The sequence below is a fragment of the Lagopus leucura genome, unplaced genomic scaffold (genome assembly GCF_019238085.1).
Source record: "Lagopus leucura isolate 7727_CA_CO unplaced genomic scaffold, USGS_WTPT01 Super-Scaffold_73, whole genome shotgun sequence".
NCBI classification, from domain to species: domain Eukaryota; kingdom Metazoa; phylum Chordata; class Aves; order Galliformes; family Phasianidae; genus Lagopus; species Lagopus leucura.
Window position 1 is genome coordinate 38,166,493 of NW_024962252.1, and position 20,131 is coordinate 38,186,623.

General features: G+C 42.5%; 1 protein-coding gene across 5 annotated transcripts in view; it reads right to left on the reverse strand.

Moving 5' to 3' along the window:
• FYN (FYN proto-oncogene, Src family tyrosine kinase) overlaps positions 1-20,131 on the reverse strand; it is a 130,934-nt gene that overhangs the window by 69,502 nt on the left and 41,301 nt on the right. For 3 of the 5 annotated variants that reach the window (XM_042878845.1, XM_042878835.1, XM_042878796.1), the window contains exon 2: positions 7,635-7,701. The gene's annotated coding sequence lies outside the window, so the exon portion shown is untranslated. Of the gene's footprint in view, positions 1-7,634; positions 7,702-12,542; positions 12,573-12,958; positions 13,020-13,238; positions 13,283-20,131 lie in introns of those variants that run through there. The other 2 variants (XM_042878804.1, XM_042878816.1) reach the window with 2 other exon arrangements.

Genomic DNA, 20,131 nt, shown 5'->3' on the forward strand with positions numbered 1-20,131 from the left:
ATAGGTAAATGAAAACTTTCCTAAACTGATGATTTGGTTCAATAACAGCTCACCAAAATGAGCATCCAGCAGCAATGGATACTGATGCATTGTGATGCAACCATGGGCTTCAAGAATATTATACTGTAATCTGATGTAAGTTCCCACTGAAGAAAGACAAAACTTTTAACAAATGACAAAAGAGGATGAGAAATGACTCATGTTTACCAAGGGAAGTGGAAGTTTCTTTCCAGGCCATCTTCTCTCTAAGTAGCACCTTAACTGCATGAATGAGAAAATTCATGAACCAAAGACCAAAGCAGTGAACTGAAGTTTCAGGTCACATCCAAGCCATATATATGCTTTTTAACTAGTAATTCTGTAAAGAACCTAAAAAGTCTTGTGCCACTTATATTTGCTGGTTGGGGTTGTTATGATTCTTGTGCAACTTAAATTCAGTGAGGAATACAGTTAGTTAAAAAAAAACAGCAAAACAATGCAAGGCCTACATCAGTAGGTTGTTACAGGACTACAGGATACCACCTCATAATAGCAGAAAGGCAGGATTCTCACCTCTCTGAACACTATTCAAAACCCTCACAGACTGACCCTAATAGCTTTTGTATTTCTCACTACAGCTGCTGCATGACATGATCAAGGCTGCACACAATCTTCAAGGCTTTTCAAGCTTTTGCTGGAGGGAAAATTTCAAAGCAGTCTTCTCCCTGTCTCATAGTACTACATAGCTGGGTAGGAATGACATTTACACAGTTGAATCTTTTATTATTCTCTCTTCCTTAAAAACAACAGGAGCAGTATGGCTTGCTGTATTAGATAGATCCTTGTATGTGGGCACAGCATAGGTATAAAGGTCACGAGGACAAAACATCCTTTATTGGAAGGCGGCAGAAAGCTCTGATAGCTCCAAGGTTTTCAGGATGATACAGCATAAACACAAACTTTTTATGAATTTCAGCTCATGGATACTGTCTAAAAATAGGTATTTTCTAACCAGTGGTTTCCCTGATAACGTGCCTTGGGAGGAGCTGGCTTTCCTGGAGTCCCGGAGCTCCCTGTGCTGCTCACTGCTGGCAGCAGGGATGCTGCAGGATGACTCAGAGAGCTCTGACAGCGCCTTCCGCGGGGCTGACGGAGCGTGACACATAGAGCAGGAGACTCCCCACCTCTGAGCACCTGGATTGCTTCCCAGGCTTCCTTTTATCTTTGAGCTCAGCAAACTGATTAATATAAATAACTCCATGTGCAAAAATACTCAGCTTTGGTAATCTATAGTGAGATCTCACTGCTTCTTCATGCTCTTTCACATGCAGTTTCATTGTCTTCATACCACAGAAGCATTTAAAGAAGAGCGAAATGTAGAACTGCAGCAGTGTGCTCATGCTGCGAGGTGGTAAAGACACTTATGTCTTGGGACCTCTTACTGAAGAGGTAAATTGCCTCTATGCAAAGTATTTAGTGCCCAACGTGAAGTTTTGCAAAAGGCACATAGCAACAAACTCCATAGTAATTATACCTTCTGGATACTTCAGCACCCTACACTACACCCCGATGTTCTCTGTCCTCCATTTAGCTTCAGCAGCCGCTGACATATTTGATTGATAAAATGATCTCTCAATTGATTTTAGCCCTAAAATCTATTAAATCCATGAAGTATTGATGAGACAGAATTAATGTCGAGAGAATTACATCAACTGCCCCCTTCCTCCTAGATTTCAGAAAATAAACCCTAAAAATAAGTTGGCACATTGGCTGTACTGTAAAACAGCACATTTGTGTCAGGAAGGGGAAATTTAATCCTATCCAGTCAACTTAGGCTCTATCTGTAGATGCATTTAGTATTGGAACATGCAGTCTCACAGCTACTGCTGTATCTGCTGCCCAGAAATCACACTCTCTGGTCCCCATAATCCTGTGCCCAGTCCACACACTGCACTGCACTGCACACCATGCAGATCCCACTCCCTGCCTCTCCCACAGATTGCTGCATGGTGGTGACGTTACCTACTAAGACCCCGTTGCTGCCTGATTATAAACTTGGAACAAACAGCTTCCAGCTTTGGCAGTCTTCTCCATGCTGGATGTTTGCTGTGAGATTTTTTTCCTTTCTTTGTTGCCATTTTGGATTTTTGGCATGACTTCAGCCTAATTTTTTTCAAGCTAGTCCTGAAACAAGGCATGGGAAATTGGAGTGATTTGTCCATGCTAAAAGCCCCTGGTCAGCCCATGAACAGCTTGAGAGGTTTTGTGATTTGGACGAAAAACTTGTATGCTGGCAAGGCAAAATCTTTGTATTTTGATCTCTGCAAAAAACTCCTAAGCATGACCAAACTACCAACCTCCAAAAAAAACCAACCAACTAATGAATTACTGACCCTTGAAGAAATAAATCTCCATTTGTGTGGGCTCACTGGAGAGGTGACATTTCCTGGCAACTGGAGACAAACTCTATAATCCTGCTACCAGGTCGGTGTGACCATTCTGCTGGAAGCTGCACCTACACTTCAGTAATGGTATGAGCCGGGTATGAGCTGGATATGAGAACAGGTGCAAGTCTGCTCTGTATCTGAATCCGATAGAATCCAAACACTGACAGGCTGGATGGCAGTGACCCCTGTGGTGCATTACATAGCCATTCTATTTGGTTTTCCACAGAGTGGGGAACAGAAAGTATAAGGACAGGCAAATGTGATGGAACAGGAGTTTTTGTATCAAGTGAACAGTGACAAAAATACCCTGAAGCACGCACTGAAAAGAGCAAAGTTGATGCAACATTCCCTAAAGCAAACATGTGAACTTGCAAATTTAATGCTCTTCTTTCAGCAGAGCATTTGGAGAGTTTGTTATCTTGAATTTTAAAAAAGCAAACAAAACAGTTTATCACTTGCAAAATTCCATCATGAATCTTCAAGATACTGTAACATTATGATTCAAAGATTTCTGTCACTCAGCCAGCTCAGAAAGCCAGGAAGTGCAGCAGAATGTAGCACTCTACTCCAATTGCTTTCCAACCAGTACTTCCTTATCTCTTATCCAGTGGATAAGGCAGAAGGATCGTCCAGACAAGTGGCCCACAGATCAATCCTATTTGGACTGTCTCAAGTTCAGCCCAAAACAAAACCCAACAGCTAAACTGAAGGAGGTGAGGGAATGGCCTTAAGTTACACTGGGGGAGGTTCACATTGAATGTTAGGAACAGTTTCTTCTCAGAAAGAGTGGTGGGGCAGTGGCACAGGCTGCCCAGAGAGGTGTTGGAGTCACCGTCCCTGGAGGTGTTCAAGAAATGTGGAGATGTGACACTGAGGGACGTGGTTAGTTGGCATGATGGGGATGACTTGACAGTAGGACTAGGTGACCTCAGAGGTCTTTTCCAATCTTAATTATTCTGTGACTGCATGAGACTTGAGAGTGAGCTTTGGAAAACACTTAGGAGAACGCATGAGAGAGGCTGAGACACAAAGTTCTCTGCTGCCAAAGGCTGAGCTGCAGCTTCCCTGCGTGAAGTTATCTTGCATATAAGTATGACAACACTTCCTGTATATTATGATAGCAGGCTAAATCCAACCCAATTCAGTCTGGAGAGGTGCAGTGCACACCCAGCACTAACATGCACATCTTTCAGATGGGGTTGACTGGAAGATAAGAAACAGGCTAAAATTGAAGGAATTACAAGCATAGCATTGCAAATTGCAGTAATATCCAACATAATTTAATGCTCAAGAGTTTCCACACACTTTCCTTCCTAAGGATGCATAATAATCTTCAGCCCACAGGAAGAAATAATGAAGTTTCACAACAGAAGCACATCAAGAGGTGCATCAGTGCCCAAATTAATGACTCTGGAAAACTAAAAGGTACTGGAAATAGTACCAAAACATGCCAGGTCATCCATAATAACAAAGAACAGCTAATGATTCTGGCCTCTTGTGGCTGTGGCAGAAGTCAGGTAAAAAAGTTATGGTGGCTTGTTTTTGCACAAAGTGCATATTCCAAGCTCTCGGCAAATAACTCATAGTCGATCTATAACACTTTATGTCAGAAGCCTGACAAGGAAGAAAAATCACCATGAGAAATTCTGTATTCTTTTTGGTAGTCAAAATGTCAGTTTTGACATTTGACCACAGACGTCAATAATCTTGCCATGGAGATCAGAGACACAGGAACCTACAGAGGAACACAACATTTCTTTTCTAAAGGTAATCAAACTTAGTATGCAACAAGTTACTGAGAATTTGTTTTAATATTATTTCTAAAAATCAAAGTAAGCACTATCTGCTAAGAGGAATCTGATTGTCCTTAATGGGCAAAAAAAAATGCAACCCAAAGCACTAGAGGAGATCTTAGCAACTAAAATCCACATTTTTAAATGATATAACCAACCACAGAACCTAGATGAACAGGGACAAAACACCACATGGTACAGAATAAGCCATGCTCAGACATGCAAGAAAATCTTACAAAAGGCCTGAGTTTCAAAGGGCATTCCGACTGGCAAAGAATAGGGGAAAAAACTAAAACACAGATCACTCCAAAGTTTTCTTTTGTACTTCAGTTGTGCTTCTTGGGACTCTTTGCAGTTGTGTCGGTGTTTTATATGATGGAGAGAAGGCCATTCAGTGACCTCCCACCAAACATCATGTTCAATACCACATGGGTCAAACACCTAAGTGCCAAGCAGCATTTGCTCAGACATCCACAAGGCTGCTTTACAGGAATCTCATCAAAAGAGGTCTCTGCTCACGCTGCTCAGGAAGATACCATCAGCTTAGCTGAGTGAGTTTTAAATTAATCAAGATTTCCCTCAAAGCACTTGTGTACTTCTCTGATCAGCTCCTAAATCCATTATGAAGTTTTGAGCTGGAGGCTGTATGACCCTTTCTAGGACTTTGATCCAAGATGAGTGAGTGACCTCTGCGCCTCTGAGCTTAGCTACTATGTCAGGATAAATTCAAAGTGTTCTCTTAGTGTCCAGACCTTCCTGGATTTAGTGGGTTATGGACAGAGACCAGACAAAACTCTTTCCCTGCCATAGGCAAACTAACAGTGGGGACAGAGATGTTTCAGAGATCCTTACAGACCAGAAACTGATACCTGATTATTCTTCCTCAAAATGAGATTTTGCAAACAATTTGAAGTGGGAAGAGGGGAAGGAACAGCTGTGAAAACAAGCAAAATTTGCAGAGTCTGTTTATATAATATAATGGCTCCAGGAAAACAATATTAAATTATTGTGCAAAATCCTGGAGCATGAAGTGCCACAAAGTGAGCTCCAAACTGGCTCAAAGAAATTCCAGAATGTATACAAACCAGCAGTGAGAACAGTGTCTCTTTATTGGGTTCTACCTCTGAACAAGAAGTTAAGAAGTTTTCAGGAGTACCACTTTCCTTGGTTTTGAGATTCAGACAAGTCAGCAGCCACGCTCCCCAAGTCTGACCATGAACTAAAGGTTGAACAACATTGTGCAAATAGATCCTCAATGAACCAGACTGTATTTTTACCCCCACTAACAAGTCTACTGCATCCATGTGACACCTTATTTCTTTGGAGCCACAGGATGCAGCTTCCCTGATCTGGGGCTGGAAGATTCTTCAGCAAAACTCCTCTCTCACAGGCAGAGAAGATGCATGTTACACATTGATCAACAGTGAGTGATAACAGTGAGAAGAAGCAACAAGGAAAACAACCTTTTCACTCTGAGGACTGTCAGACACAGGAACAGGTGCCCAGAGAGGCCTCCATCCTTGAGTCCACCTGAATTTTGAAAATCAAGGCCCTGACCAACTTGATCTAATAGGATCTGCTTCAAGGGGGCAAGATGCCACACAGCAGTTTCTTCCAACCAAAATTGTTCTTGTTCCAATGAATGTGTTTCTTAATCTCTTTCCTCTTGCTGCTCTCGAACTATGTTCACTGGGCCTAGATCACTGATGCAATTTTGAAGGGAAATTTAAACATAACAATCTCACTACCATGTCTGCCCACAACCTTATTTTCCCTTGTGTTACACAGCAATGCTATTTTTGCATTACGATGCTCCTCATTGATCTATGAGCACAACAGCTTTGTCACATGTCACACAAAGATCACCCAATATGCAAGGACATCAGACAACTTACAGTACCATAGTAACTATCATCAAAAAGCAAACTAGATACAGATCTTCTCTTCTCTTGCAGCAACAGAAAAAGCACAAAATCTCATGTGATGTGAGTTCACGCAACTGGTCTATAGCTCATCTTTGGGCATACAAGTAGAGAGAAAATTACTTAATGGAGTGGAAAGCATGGAAGCATGGTTTACTCAGGTATAGCTGTAGAGGACTTTTCAAGCATTTGGAAGATTTTTTTTTAAATTTTGATCTTAACCATTTCATTTTTTCTTCACTTGAAGACTATACTTTCTGCAGAAGGCTAAATGATCTACATTTAAACATCTGCTAGTTAATCCAGATTCTTCTGCATGATGTAACAACATCTGTTATTTCTTTTTAAAATGGAAGAAAGGAACAAGTGTTCTCATAGAGCCAGTCTTTGATTTTGGGTTTTCTACCCCTGCAGGCTATCTTACTCTGAAGTCCTTTGCCAATGGAGAATAAGCTGGTTTTCATCTGCAATCTGCACACATTGGCTAAAGAAAAAATTCTAGTCCAACACTCTTCTTGGCCAAGGGAAAAAAGGGACACAACCTTCTGCTAGCAATTTTTTTCCAAGGCTGCCAGTGATCAACAGGTACCAGCAACAGTTGCATGCACTGAGTCTCTGAGAGGGAAAAGCAAGGTAAGTCTACAAACCACTGGGGATCTGCTGCTTTGTTTTGTTTTGTTTTAGCTTGTTGCTGGGATTATTATTTTTTTATGTTTGACTGGATAGAGAAAGAGAAAGCTACAAAGAGTTTTCTCAGGATTACTCCCCTCCAGTTGGGGCATGTCACTAATTATCTTCCACTCTTTGATGCCTCCCTTCTTCTCACAGTGGCATAACTCAGGAACACAGCTATGCTGTACACAACGTGCCACACTCCCACTGCAACCCACATCAACCTGTAGGAAGCTGTTGTCTCTAGAAGTGTGCATGGAACAATCAGAAGCAGCAAAGCCTGTCACAAGAAATGGAAAGGAGGAATGGGAAACCTGGTGCATCACACAGGAGTGTTGACTACCTCCTTATGTCACAGTAATGAGCAATCCTTCTAGCTCCATGTGGAGGCTGTGGGATTGGATGGAAAGATTTCACACTGACTAGACATCCCCAGTGCTCCCTCTGCATCATTGTTGCTGCTCATGTTTCTTACCTCTAGCATGCTTTTTGTTCCCCGTTTTACAATTAGGCTTTGGGTTTCTTCTACTAGCTTTCAGCCACTCCTCAGCTGAATGTAACAGCTACAAACACAATAAGCAGATGCCACAGGAGCAAATGAAACTGCATTCCTTGCCTTGAGGCCCAGCATGCTGCTTTCTGTCAGTGCTTCTCATACTGTGCGTCTCCATACCAAAGGAAAAAAAATACGTGTAATCAACTGCAGCTTTGTGAGCTGCATTTCCCATCAAGTAAAAAAAAATTAAACTAAAATAAAAGCTAACATAATATTTCTGAAACTTTCATTGAAAGCCAAAACTCATCAAGACTGCAGCACTTACCAGAATTTCGCTCCCAAGAGAGCAAGTTTACATTCACCACATCTCAAAAATGGCTCGAAAACATGCCCTGCAAAAAAATGAGAAAGGGAAAGAAAAAAATTAGTGACTACAATGTCACAAATTGTTACACTTCTTTCTCACTCCACTAGCGTTTGTCACCAAACTTCCACCGTTTTTCCAGTTTTAGGGAATGAGGTAATTGGATTTGATCCCTCACAACGAATTATTACATTCCACCAGTATTATGCAAAATATTAAAATAATTGCTGGATTCCTTCAGACTGCTCAGACACATGTCACTGCCATGACAGCTTTTCAGACACCAAGGATACAAGGTCAACAACATCAAACAAGCTGCAGCGTAAAGCAAACGTGCCAATTATTTTAGATCGGGTCCCAAAGAATTGGCCAACCTGCAGTCTCCTAGTGAGTTTGCCTTACCAACATGTTTTCAAAATATGATGCACATAATGCTCTCGACAGTCTTTGTGTTGGAATACTACACAAAGGAAAAAAAAAAGGGGGATGGGGGTTGTGCCACATTACATTTTTTGACTGTATTAATTGCCTCCTGTTCTCTAAGAGAACAAAGAGGGAGAAGAACTAACAAAACGCAGTATCCAGTTTGACACATGTGAGGGCCAGTCCTCCTTGTTATTCATTACAAGGAGAGCAGAAGTGACAAATGCCATCATTTAGCCAACGCTGAGTAAATTTCAAATGACAGCTACTCCTTATTTTTCCTTGAGGCAAAATCTTTGAAAGAACAGCTCACGGAGCACAGCCTGAAAATGATGTTAAAACATTTATTTTGCAAGTCCCTAGAAGATGGAGGAGCTGTGATTTTGCTGGTATTCAGCTCTGGGAATGATAACCATGCAGCAAATGGAGAAGGTCACACATTTCAGTGTACGTCCCAACTGGTGAGGTCAGACTGAACTTGAACTGCTTTCAGAAACACTCCCATTCCCTCCCAAGTACAGAGCTGAATTTTCCACGAGAGAGGCATCTGTAAAATTAACGCTGAATGAGTAACTTTACAACTATACACAGATGACTTAGGGGCTTGCATTATTGATGGAGAAAACCTGCCTCAGCTGCAGCAGCAGCAGCACATCTTTGCAGAAGTGCCTTTCCTGAAGGATGCTGTAAGCATTGTGCAGGAAATGAAGAGGCGAGGCTCTTCAGTTTACACTGCTTTTACTGGTCCTTGTTGCATGAAAAGCAGCTAGGAAAATAAAGTCATGCTTCAGGAACAACCCAAGAAGTCTTATTTAAATTATGGCAACTGGGCTACACTGTTCTAAATCTCGGTTAGAAAGCAGACCTCCAATTTCATAAGGCTGAAATGTCATTTTTTTTTTTTTTTTTGGGTGGAGAGTTCAGGGTGGGGAAAGAAAGGAATAAAAGAATGTAGAAACTTCAGAAGAGGCTTTTGTGCAAGACTGTAGGAGTAGACATTTTTAATCACACAAGTGCAAAACAAAACATCATCTTCCTTGCTTGCTTTCTTAGTTTAGTGATTGAAAAAAAGAAATGTAAACCAAATAGCTTGGATAAACCAAGGAATAAAGGAAAAAACACAACTCCTCCTCCCCCAAGAGCTATTGTACAGCTTGGCAGAATACATGAAAACACTGAAAAAAAGATGGGTCTTAACTGCTTTACTCAGACTTGGGGAAGGTGGTTATTATTCCAGTGCCATCCATTTCCCTCCCTAGCTTCCAGGCATTTGGCCTAGAAAGCAAAATCAAGTCAAGAGACTACTTCTGCCTTCCAACTAATTGGACAGCATCTGCATGCAGAAAAGTTGGAAACAGGAGACAAGCCGGGTTCGAAACAGACCGATAGCACCTCAGCTTCAGATTAGCTCATTATTTCCTTCTGCACCAAGAGACTGGTTTAATAATTCCCCACAGAGAAAATTTTCCTTCTACCTATGTAGAAGGAATAGTTCTCTTTCTTGAGGTCTTTGAATAATATCACTTATCTCCAAAATTTGACAATCACTTCTCAGAAAAGTGAGACTGACTTTACTAGCTTTGGACAATACAGCATAATACAATATAATAATATATATAATTATATAATATGTAATATATATAATCGTAAGGTGCAAATAAATGAATACAGGCTTTGAGATGCACTAATTTTGCTTTTTCTTTTCTTCCTAATTAGTACAATAAATAAAAGAGGCAACTAAAGCTTTGCCTGATCAGAATTACGAATGGAAGAGAGCTTTTCTCCGCTCTGCTTGGGAAAAAAGAAAACCTGGAAGTAACCATGTGACTGTTCATTGAACAGTACACATCTTCTGGAAAAGGCCATTTTTGCAAACAGTTCTTATAACGGAAAGCATTTACCATAAAATGCATTGATTTGCTTCACTATGAAGGGGTGGCTAGGGGGTACAGAGGTATAACCTAATATTCAAAAAGCTGCTGGCACCAACTGAATGGAATATAGTAAAAGTTTAGGTTTGTTACCACACACAGTGGAAGAGTGGGGAAGGAAGAAGAAATGATGAAGGAAAAGTGTTAAGGATGAAAATCTTTTCTGATGAAACTCACAACTGAACTCCCCTTCCACTTGTCATCTAAAAGCAAAACCGAAATGAGACTGTTTTAAAGCACAGTGAATGGAATAGTATTAGATTTAAGCAATATGCAAGTTGCTGCAGCTTGCTATCCATCCCAGCCCAAAATGCTTACAACAGGATCACTCCAAGCTATGACTCCTACGTCACTGCCAAGGCAGGATGCTGTCCAAATGAAAGCTGCCCAAGCATCTTCTCCTAAACAGCACGGCATAGAATACTTGGAAACCAATTGATGTGAGAAATTGCTCTGAATCTCAAAGAAGAGACTTTATTTGAAACATCTAAAAAAAAACCCAACAACAAACAACCACCACAAAAACAGTCTTGGGAGATGATCGCACTTACTGTCTGCCAAGAACAGCCATTTCCTGTAAGCAGCACCAGCTTCAACAAATTGGAATTTTTTTAATGAAAATAAAAAAACAACCCATGCCCCACCTCCCTCAGTGTTGCACACATACTAGTGTTGCTTTTATTCAGTTTTGTGTAAAAGTTGCTTTTTTGTACAGAGAAAAGTCTTTTGTGAAATACATTGTGGTAAGGAGAATCACGTCACCAGCAGACTTGGTTTCCTCACCTTGCCTGCTTTAGAGCCAACTTCTGTTTATCCTCATCCGTTTCCAAATTTGTTTTTGTCAGTTCAGACTGGGATCAAAGTTAAGTCTTACTGGCAAATGAGAAATCACTGACAGTAGACACAGTAATGACTTTTTTAATCCAAGCTTACGTGCCAAACTCTATTAACACCCACCAACTTCCAGGATCTTTGGATTAAGTTTGTGGTGAACAATTCAGACGAGCCCAAAATAAAACCTGCTTTCCATTAAAGCAAAAATAATTTAGTGTCAAATAAAACAGATAAAGCCATGATTTAGTGCACAGTCAGGAGGATTCTGGTCTGGTACATACTGGAGGTGTTACAGCTTGCACGCAAGCTTGACCCAGCTGGAGGAAGCAACTGGCTGAAATCATAAATAGTCTTAAGTGTTTTTCAAACGGATTCTAGTAGATGCAATTCTGTTGGGGATACTCAGAGACAAAATGAAATCTAGATAATAAGCATCTGACTGTTTTTTACTAGTAACATGCCTTTGTTCCTGCCTTTTCAAACCTCAAGTAGAACCACACATCTCTAGTTGCTGGGCTATTTTACTTGGTAACAATTGGTAAGATGACATAAGATTTCACACTGGAGAGCAGTTTACAATTGGACATGGTTGGATCAGGGTGTGTAACCCATAAAAGAGCTGGATCCACTTTGTAAAGAAAATGTTGGTTACTGCACCAAGCAATACTCTTCATTTGTTCTAATGTAGTTTGTGTTTATTATGCTACACACCGCACGAAGTAGGTTTTGGGTCATGAATCATTTCAGTCAGTGAGCTCCTCTGGCCCTATTGTGGCAAAGCCTGGAGTGCCCCTAATCGGGCAGGATGAGGACTCAGCTCTGCAGGAGGTTGCTGACACATCTGAACAAATGCTCGGAATCATGCATGCTTGGTTTTATCTGAGGTGCATTTTCCTGATATTCTCCCTTAAACTTTTTTTATCTTATAAATATAAAAAAATGAATAGCCATTTAAAAACCCTCTGAAAGCAACGTTGAGCACAAGAAGAAAAAAATATCTCCTGCATGCTGAGTTTATAAAGGAACTGCACATCTTAAACTTAGCTTACATAAAGCAATCTTTTACCACGCAATGCCAGCTATATATAAAGACCCCTTATCCTGTGAACATCTGAAAGCTTTCCAACAATGAAACGTTTAAAGTTTAAAGGAAGCTTATAGGCTTGCACTTACATGGGGACAGAAGCCTCACTGTTACCCTGAGCCTATTTATTACTCAGGGAGGGTCCCAGAGAACAGTGTGTGACGCAAAGAAGCCCAGCCGGCATCAGGGGAGTGGGAGGAAGCAGCCAGGACAGGCACAGCACTGGGTTTCAGCAGAGGAAAAGAAATCATAACAGTGTTACCAGACTGCTACGTTTGAACATTACAAATCTGGTGATTCCTCCTGCCATGCAAAGTTGAAAAGATTTGAAAGAAGATGATGGCTATACAGAAGAGCAGGCATCCTGTGTCTGTCATGTAAAACTCACTGGGGTTCTAAAGCCTCATGCAGTTACATGATAGCTTCGTGCAGATGGGGGATATAAATAAGGATGACCAGGTCCCTTTCCTAAGAAAGGCCCAAAGAAAACGTGCACTTTCAGAACAAACCAGTTGTCCCCATCACCAAAATCACAGCTATATGAACGCCAGACCTTTCAAACTGCTGCCCTTTCTGTTTGGAGCAGTAGGAACTTACCAAACAGACGTAAAGTCAGTTTTGCAGCACCTAAGAAGCAGGAAAAAGGAGAAAAAAAGCTTTACAAGAATACAGAGGCTTTGTTTCAACTTCTTCTAGTTTTATAAACAAACAAACAAAAAATCCAACAAAACAACAATACAAACACAGAAACAAACAAGTCCAAAACTTTGTTAAAGATCATAAGCTGACCTGTTTATTTTCTATACCAGTTAAATCTCCCTGCATACCAGATCTACTGACTTTACAATACATGCTGCTGTCAGTGAGCCCCTATATCCTGCTTGTCCTTCACTGCCAGCCCTGCCAAGCATACTGCTTGCCTTCCTTTTTCCTGGGATGTTAAAATACCAAAGAGAGCTTCCGTTCCTTACTGATAGTTAATATTGTCAGGTCAGTAATGATGATAATATTACCTCTTTCTCTCTCAACTTTCTAGCAGGATACACAAAGCCAAATGCTTCTTGCACCAAGCTGCTTTTCTAGGCGCCCACTTGCTTTGTAACACGAAACTACGGGTCAAAAAAGAAAGCAAAAAATTTAAAGGAATATAAAACAACTAAATGAGCACTAGAGTATCTGTTTGAAAAGATCCCATAACTCTAGGCAATTCTTGCTATCCACGCTGCTCAAGAGAGAAACAAGCATGTATTTTAGCTGCCTTCTAAGCTGGAAGCTCATCTGCACGCTGCATACCTCATCCACACCGCTGGACTGGTCAGACTCTGTGTCAGGCATCTGCAGCTACTATGATGATGTGACCCCACATGGAACTCCTAGCTGGCTTCACAGCAAGCAGATACTGAGACTGAGAGTGCTACACAGCACAGGAGTATGCAACTGCAGTGACAAACTTCAATTCTCAAAACAGTAGAAAAATGACTTCATTAATTGCAGGGAGAGTGTTCCCATTTCTCTTTACAGCAAAATGAGAAGTGCTATGCACCAAACAATTTTTTTTCTTTCAACAAGAAATGAATAGAGCCCACAGTCCTAAGAATAGATGGCACTCTCTGGCCTCTTAGCTGGCCCTCAAGAATGCAGCTGGAGGGCATGAGGCCGGCAGAGCAGCGCATCCCTTCCTGCACCCCAACCTCACACCCACTGACACCAGGGCACTGCTTTTAGGACCAGGAACAAAGGAAAAAAAAACAGCAAGAAAAGCAATAGCCAGTGGAACACAAGCTTTTGAAACTTTTAGCAGCAGATCTTGTAGTTTGTCTCTTATGAAGAAGGGAATGCTTTTCTTCCGAAGGAACAGGAAAGACCCTAAAGTACCTGTAGAACAACCTCACTAAACAGTGTATTTATGAACTTCTTGCAGAAGTAAAAATCTTTTAGAAGTGTAAATAGATTGCAGTGTAATAGCAGCTTTTTAGATAAAAAAGACTGTTTTTTACAAAGAATCCCCTGCCCCTTGACAGAGAATCTTACCTAAACAGTAGACATTTTTCTTTAATTAGTGTGTGAAGTTCAAATCGAGGACATTACATCTATGATGTACTACAAAAATGAGTACACATACATACACTTCATGTGGAATAAATATGCTGATGTTGCAATAGCGAGAAAGTCTCACATCGTGACCAATTTACTTCAAAGGCTTTACATCTTTAAAAAACTGGGCATCTATCCTATAGTCTTAGGACAAACTTGGATGAAAGGGGACCTCTGTATTACAAAGGACTTCTTGAAGCTCAGCCAGCCCATGGCTTTAGCTGTGGATGTGTAATGCTGTAACGGATTAGTCACTCCAAAACAAGCTACCTGACATTTCCTTACAGAACTGACCCATCTCCAGGCCAGCACGTGTCAGGTCTCATTCTTGTTCGTGTGCAAAAGCAAAGCAAAGAAGTTTAGTGGTGTGAAAGCAGCATGGAGCAAGCCATGGGACAGCTGGAAAATGAACACAGGCAGGGCAGGGCCCCATTCATGTGCACAGATTATAGTGGCTTCCTGTGCTGTGTTCTTGACAGTGGAAAAAAAAATAAAATAAAGTTTGCACATTTGGTTTTCCTAACTACTGTAATTTAAATATTGCCCCAGAATGACACAAAGGAAGAGCATGGCCCACAAAGAATCCACATGTAGGCAGGCAGGGGCAGGCTGAGCCAAAGCACCCGTGCTCAGCAGGAGCCCTGCAACCCATGTGTGTTCCACATTGCCTGATGCAAATGGGAGAGTGAAGATGCTGAATTTTTGAAAGAGCCAGCTATTTGTATACCTATTTCTTTATTCAAACAAAAACAACAACAACAACAACAAAAACCAGCAAAAAGTAAGCTGTGCAAGAAAAGAATACAGCAATGTGATTAAAGCACAGTGAAAGCCCTTTGCTGTAAACTAATTATGAACTACAACATGCTGAAAACAAACTTTCTTTTCACCCTGTTCACATTTCTCTTCTAAGATGCAAGGATGGGGAAAAAAAGGAGGTTGTGGTTTTAAAATTGTGGAGCTTATCAAGGTCAAGATCAGATGAGTAGAGCAAACATAAGAAGAAAACATCCTCTCTCCCCACCTCCCTCCCCATAAAGGAAGCCTGGCAATGAGGGCCCATCTGTGTCAATGTGCTGGTCTTTAAAGGATTGCTCTTGAGAGCATTTTTGCTTAATCTTTTTTTTATCTTTCTGGAAGTTTCAAAACAAACAAATACTTCTGATTTCTCTGGAAGTTTCAAAATAACTTGAGGAATAAACCATGTTATGTTCTGCTTTATTTTTTATAATCAGCCAAGTTGCATAAAGCAAACAAACAAGGGCCTCATTTGTCATGCAACACAAAGCAGGGAGAGAGGAAGAGCTTTACATTACAAAATCAGTAACTGTCAAAATCTATGTAATGTAGCTGATGGACTCAAGGTTGGGGGAGTGGGGGAAGGGAGTATAAGAATAGTCCTGTCTGTCATGGATTTAGTTACTTACTCATTTTCATGATGAGATTTCATGTTGGTGAATTCTGGATCCAGCAAGAAGAAAAACAACCCAAAAAATCACTCTATTTTGACAGTTTACTTTCCAAACAAAAACTCTGCTCTCTAGCATCTTCCAAAAAAGACTCCCACATAATGAATAACAGGAAATTAAATCCTCAGGCCAACACAGCAGAAGTACAAATGAAAAGATTTTGCAGTGACATAATGCTCCAGCCTGGAGTGCAGATCAAGTCTTTATTCCTTCACACTGTCCTCAAATCCATCAGGTCCCTCCTTCGAAAGCGAGTGTCCCAGCATGAACCAGAATAAATGCAGGGCTCTTGTAATTCCAGGATCGTGCTATAGTAATATAAACCTCTTTGCAATACAAAAGCCACACAAAAGCATTTATTTTGCTAAAATGTCCTATGGATTTAAAATGTCATGCTCTTTATAACTCCCCCCCTAGTCTCTTGTCTTTAAAGATTAAGCAAAAGCCTGTGTGGGGGAGCTAATGAACCTGGATTTCCAGCTTGCATGGGCCAACCAGCAGCTCCCTACCCAACAAAATTGTAACTGCAGCTTTACCCCACAGTTGGGCACAAGCCCACCCCTCCATGTTGCCAGCCGTAGGTTCCATGCCCTGGTGCCCATTGGCATGAGCAGACAGGAGGTGTGGGACCAGCAGCTCCCTCCCCAGACGGAGGCAGCCCACCCAACCACAGGGATGAGGAATGACCCACAGATGTGCTGTTAACAGACTCACTCCCACTTCCTCAGGAAACCAGGCAAAAAATCTCATAGTCCCCTTGCTGCACCCCCACCCTGCCCCCAACCATGCAGATGCAGTATAGAAAAAAAAATAAAAGAGGAGCATAGATGTAAGGCTTAAGGGCTGTGCTACATCCCAGAACAGCATCTGGATTACTGTCTCATGCATGTTTCAGAAGTGTCATTGGCTTCCTGTTTAATATTCTTGTTTTATTGCTGCACAAAGCCGGCCTCATCTCTACCAGCAATATATTACTCTCACATCCTCAGAGCAGATCTTTAATGAGGGTATTCTGCTTTCTTGATATTCAGAGACCTTCTTTCTGTATCAGCATAATGCCTGAACGCCCAGAATACAGAAAAGGAGTTAGATCTTCCTTTTAAAACACCACCACGGTATCCCACCATAAAGGGAGCTGGAGTGACCATCTTCCCCGCTCGCAGCAGCATTAACAGCACTGGTATTTTTGTTAAGCCTCCTGCACAGGGCTGCTGGGGCCCCAAGTGCCCTCCAGAGAGCTGTGTGCCACCCTGCTGCATGCCATAGCCACTCCAGTCAGCCTGCAGAGAGCTGCTGCCCTATCCCAGCCTTTCTCACATTGCCATGGTGACACTGCCGCCATCGCTGCACGCCTGGCCTATTTTTTACAAGCTGGCAGTGGTAGGGGGTGTTGGTTATGCCTGAATCTCAGCAAGGCCTAAAATTCCTCAGCTTGCCTTTGGTGCAAGAGAAGGGCCACACTCAACGTGAAGATGAATCACCTGAGTTGGGAACTCTGCACTGCTTCAAAACTACCAAAAAACTGGTGAATACAAATCTCAGTGTACAACATAGGGAAGGGCAAGCAGAATAGCCAGCCAGCCCCAGCATGCTGGCAGCCCCAGGGGCTTTGGAGGCTTTCCCAGGAGAAGAGTTCTGTGAAGGAGAGACCTGGAGGACAACAATGTAATTGTCTTACCAGCTACCTAATGGGGCGGATGAGGGCTGAAGGAAACCCATAGCTGTCGTTTGGAAACCACTGAGATGCAGTGGAGAGACAGGCAGCAGGGCTGGCTGGAGGAGAAGGATGGAGGATGATGGAGAGGAAAGCTTTGGTGCTGAAGATAGGCAGCTTGTGCGAATAAAGGAGTCAGCAGAGGGACACACAGAGGAGGCAATACTCTTAAGAAATGAGGGAGCTGGACAAGTTTCCTTTGCAAGGACATTCTGGACAGATGGAACTGTAATTTGTAGGGGACAGAGAAAATGATGTTGCAGTAAAGCAAGACATCAAAGGAGGATTTGGATATGAATTTCAACAGTGTGGTCTGGAGAGCAGAGTGTGTGTGAAAAGACATCACACATGAAGAACATGCTGAGATCTGACTGAAGATGAGGTGAACTCCGAGGCGGACACTCACAGATTTTGGCTTCACTGAGGGACCCTGGTGTTGCCCGTGACGACAGACAAGAGATAATGGGGAGATCTGCAGGTGGAGCTGTGTCAATGGGTATCTGTTTTGCCATGCTGAATGAGGCTGCACAGCTTGGGATCCACATCCATGAATAAAGTCTGAGCCTATTGCTTGGACAAGGGGAGAGAGGACTAGCTTTCTGTTCCAGTCATGAGAATCAAATACAGGTATCTATATATCCATGATTCTATGAAGACTTTATATATATATGTGTGTATATTTACATACATATATAATTGTAATAGCTCTATATAGAGATGAAGGAACCTGAAACATAACTCTGGTAAGAAGAACATGAGAAGGGGAAGAACACTGCCCTTCATCCTCTGCCAAACACAGTGGAAAAAAGCCTCTCCCATTGTTCTTTTTATGTATCGCTGCAGGTAGCAAAGCCCACAGGAGCAAAACGCTTGCCTGTTAACCCCATGGGAAGTTTAAGCAGTCAAGAAAAATAAAAAAATATTGTTGAGATAAAAAAAAAATGTCTGTCAAAGCAAAACACTGCTATTTGCAATACATTTCAAAGCCTCTACGACAGTGCTTACTCTCTCAGAGGGGTTGGGCTGTGCCAGCTCCAGATCATGCAGCACAACAAACCTGGTGCAGGCAGCACCATGCGGCCGCATGCCTCCCTGGCCAGTCAGGCAGCTATTACCCATGGCAGCAGTCACCCCATGAACACAGCAGCCCATGTAGTACCCGGGACATGCATTTTACCCAATGACCGATGCATGCTTAACCACGTGTCAAATCTGCCAGCACGCCGAGTGCTGGAAACAAGCGGTGTTTTGGAAACAGCGCATCTGGGTCACTGTTGGCTCCTGCTGCGCCTGCAGGCACCCTGGGGATGAGCAGCAGGGAGCAAACTGAGGAATGGGCCTGGCAGCTCTCCTCTGGGCCATTATCCAAAAAGCAGAGACCACTCTCCTGGAACAGTTCCACAGGTGTAATTGGGGTTATAAAAGCACATTCAGCTTTCTCCTCCTCCGCAATGAGAGGCTGTAAATCATTGAGAATAAGGCAAGAAACAACACACAAAGCGTTCACAGGCTCCGCTTTTTCATGCTCAAGCTAGTTTGGACTCTTACATTTCGGAAATGTCATGTTTGATTTTGCCCCAGAAACCGCCCCATGAAACACAAGGCCCATTCAGGCAGTGCCCAGCCTCCAGCTGCGGCACGGGGCCACCAGGAGCAGGGGACATCTGAGAAGGGGCATTCAGAGCAGCACGTGCACAGCCACAGCCGCAAAGGCACTGGGTTATAAATTCTGGAAAATATATGAATAGTATCAGCTGGCAGTACGGTTCCTGGGAGCACATATCCATAACAAGCCCATGGGAAACAAGAGGGGATATGCGCCTGAGAGCCATAAAGAGGCAAGACTTTTATTTATTTATTTTTATTTCAGTATGAAAGCAAGCTCATTAATTTCCCCCCCAAAAACCATTTGCACAATCTGTGAGCAGCTGCAAGGGTCAGTTGTGTAGATTTCAGCAGTAAACATTACCAGCAACAGTTATGGGAGCCACTATATCAATAACCACATTTTAAAACGAAAGAATATGTGCCAAAAATGTCAAGTTCACTTCCCACACATGTACGCTTACATCTAATGGCAGAGTGTCAACAGAATCTGGGACTCCCACAGACCCAATGCCACTGGCACTGCAGCTGGCAGCCCACACTACCTGTCACACCCATACCCTGCTCCCCATGCCCCGCAGCACTCACCACTGATAACAACCGGTTTACTGTGTCACCTTTCCCTTCCCTGGTCTCACATGCTCAGCCACAGCTCACATCACTTTTAACCCACCACATGAACACGGGGTCACAGCAAGTGCCTCGAAGCACCACACACACAATATGGCATCAAGAAGGGGAAGCACACATGGGGAGTGAAGACAGTACGGCTTCCACAGATGCCTTTATAAAGAACAGAAAGTAAGAAAGAGCATGCTTCCTCATAAGGACAGATGTTCTATCAACCAGCTGAGCTCCCGGGCCCTTCCCTTTTCCAGACAGACACCTCACAGCTCAGTTAGAATTTCAACAGCTACCTCATGCACAGTGGGGAAGGGCATCCAACAGCTTAGCGCAGAAATCAGGTTTAAATGGAAGTCAAAAGGCTTCTCTAACAGAGAGGATTTTCAGCATCACACATACACAAGAAGAAGAAAATAAAAAGCTGCATTTCTTGAATACTATAAACATGCCGTACGGCAGGGACTGCTTACCTCAGCAGCATTCATGTTGCTCTAGCAGCACCAGAAGGCATTTTTCTCATGGACAGGCTCTGCCTCACTCTGGGATTCACAGCAGAGCAATTATAAGCTTCCCAAGACTGCTGTGCAGCTCTCCAGGGCTGCAGTATTGGCAGCATCCAACCACAACTGTGGAATTAGGAGAGAGTAGGGCAGCACAAAGCATGGCGGTGCAGTCTCAAA